General features: G+C 43.3%; 1 protein-coding gene across 1 annotated transcript in view; it reads right to left on the bottom strand.

Annotated features, from left to right (window-relative positions):
• The window catches only part of GLTSCR1L (GLTSCR1-like), a 91333-nt gene that overhangs the window by 70720 nt on the left and 17870 nt on the right, over window positions 1–2743 (bottom strand). The window contains exon 3 of the mRNA XM_011986723.1: window positions 1159–1254. The gene's annotated coding sequence lies outside the window, so the exon portion shown is untranslated. The remainder of the gene's footprint in view (window positions 1–1158; window positions 1255–2743) is intronic.

Here is a 2743-nt window from a genome sequence, read left to right as displayed (position 1 = left end):
GCTCGCTGCAACCTCCGCCTCCCGGGTTCAAGTGATTCTCCTGCCTCAGCCTTGGGAGTAGCTGGGATTACAGGCACATGCCGCCACGCCCAGCTAATTTTTGTATTTTTAGTAGGGACAGGGTTTCACCACGTTGGCCAGGATGGTCTCGATCTCTTGACCCCGTGATCCACTGGCCTTGGCCTCCCAAAGTGCTGGGATTACAGGCGTAAGCCACCGTGTCTGGCCGAATGTAGGCCATTTTAACCTCTCAGAGACATCAACTCAACTCAGGAAGATTATCAGCCTTCCTGTGGGTTCCTCCTCCCCTGAGCTATGGTAATGAAACACTCTTGACAGTAAGCTGGGTCAGTTACAGGGCTCATCTCATTTGTTTTGTCCTCTCAGGAGTCACTGTCCTGTGATGCCTGATATCTAATATCTAAAAAACCATTATTTCATTATATTGTGTCTGACTTTTACCATTTTTACACAGGAAGTTAAATCCAGTCTCGGTTACTCAATTTTGGCCCCAAAGTCATTTGTAAGGTCTTGAACCAAATCTCTTGAAGGGGTTATATGAGTTCATCAGCAGAGATTACAGGATCAGAGTATTCAGAAAGAGGGAGGATAGGAGAAACGAAGAAGGAAGGAGGACAGATAATTAAATTGTTTACACAGTTTTCTCCTGTGCCTCCTTTAGTTTTCTACCCTTGAAGAACAGCTTAGGGAATGAGAAAGGCTCCTTCTTTAATTCCTACCTTTAATAAAACTATTCAATGGGTATAAAGAATATTCATTTAACAAACATTAGCGCCAGGTACTATGCTAGGGAGTGGGAATACAAAATAGTATGACATAAATGTAATAAATGTAAAAATCCTTCACATTTTGTAGAACAGAAGAAGCAAGGCTGAAAAGTGAACTACTGTGTTTGAGCAAACAGTTTTCCAACGGGTGTCACCATCAAAAAGTTATGCCATGAATAGCCAGTTATGCAGGGCAAATAACTATTCATGTTGATAAGGATATAAAGTATTCTCATCTTATTCTTTTTACTGTATTGTAATTGTACTGTGCTGTTACATTTTGTAATTGCAAGACTTCACCTTCTGGCACGGTTCCCGTTTTGAAGGAACTCACTTTCTTTTGGAAGACAGACATGCAACAATTCATTACCATTGCAATGTGAGAAGTGCTACAATTTTTGGCAGGAGTTCCCAAGCTTCTTCAGGTGAAATCGCTGGGCTTTTTGTGAAATAATATGACGTTTTGCTAGAAGAAAACATGACAATATTTTCACAATTATATCCATTTGGGGAGAAAAGAAGCTGTCAAACTCAGGATGATTGGCTTTAAGGTTTTTAGTTATTATTCAACCAAGGATTTCTTCATTTATTTTGTCACTAGCTAGGGCCTTCTAAAAGCAAGGAGGAGTGGGTGGAAAAGAGTAAGGCAAATTGTTACAAGAAAAACTTAGAAATTTAAAAATTCTGCCGAGTGCGGTAGCTCACACCTGTAATCCCACCACTTTGGGATGCTGAGGTGGGTGGATCACCGAAGGTCAGGAGTTCGAGACAAGTCTGGCCAACATGGTGAAACCCCATCTGTACTAAAAATACAGAACTCAGCCAGGTGTGGTGGCATGTGCCTGTAATCTCAGCTACTTGGGAGGGTGAGGCAGGAGAACTGCTTGAACCCGGGAGGCAGAGGTTGCAGTGAGGTAAGATCATGCCCCTGCACTCCAGCCTGGGCAACAGAGCAAGATTCTGTCTCAAAAAATAAATAAATAAAAATAATAAAAATTCCCAGCTGGGCATGGTGGCTTATGTCTATAACTCCAGCACTTTGGGAGGCTGAGACAGGCGGATCAGTTGAGCTCAGGAGTTCGAGACCAGCCTGGGCAACATGGCAAAAATCCTATCTCTACAAAAACTACAAAAAGCTGGGTGTGGTGGCTTGGGCCTGTGGTCCCAGCTACTCTGGAGGCTGAGGCAGGAGAATTGCTTGAATCCAGGAGGCGAGGAGGCTTGAATCCGAATTGCTTGAACCTCGGAAGCAGAGGTTGCATGAGCCAAGATTGTGCCACTGCACTCCAGCCTGGGCGACAAGAGCAAAACTCTGTCTCAAAAAAAATAAACAAATAAATAAATAAAAAATAAAAAATTCCCGGATGGGCGCAGTGGCTCACGCCTACAATCCGAGCACTTTGGGAGGCCGAGGCCAGTGTATCACAAGGTCAGGAGATCAAGACCATCCTGGCTAACACGGTGAAACCCCGTCTCTACTAAAAATACCAAAAATTAGCCGGGTGCGGTGGTGGGCGCCTGTAGTCCCAGTTACTCGGGAGGCTGAGGCAGGAGAACGGCAGGAACCCAAGAGGTGGAGCTTGCAGTGAGTGGAGATCTCACCACTGCGCTCCAGTCTGGGCGACAGAGTGAGATTCTGTCTCAAAAAAAAAAATAAATAAATAAATAAAAAATCCCAAAGTTGGAAAAGGCGATATTTAACATAAGTGATAAACCTGGTTCATTTCATGAAATGAAGAATTTGAAGGTCTTTAAATTGCTTTAATTCCTACTTGAGGTAGTAATGAGGTGGGGCAGAAATAAGCCTAACAGCAGACATAAAAAAGAATGAGTTCGTATCTTTTGCAGGGACATGAATGAAGCTGGAAACCATCATTCTCAGCAAACTAACACAGGAACAGAAAACCAAATACTGCATGTTCTCACTCATAAGTGGGAGTTGAACAATGAGAACA

The sequence above is a fragment of the Mandrillus leucophaeus genome, unplaced genomic scaffold (genome assembly GCF_000951045.1).
Source record: "Mandrillus leucophaeus isolate KB7577 unplaced genomic scaffold, Mleu.le_1.0 Scaffold3, whole genome shotgun sequence".
Taxonomy (NCBI): domain Eukaryota; kingdom Metazoa; phylum Chordata; class Mammalia; order Primates; family Cercopithecidae; genus Mandrillus; species Mandrillus leucophaeus.
This window is presented reverse-complemented; position numbering and strand designations above follow the sequence as displayed.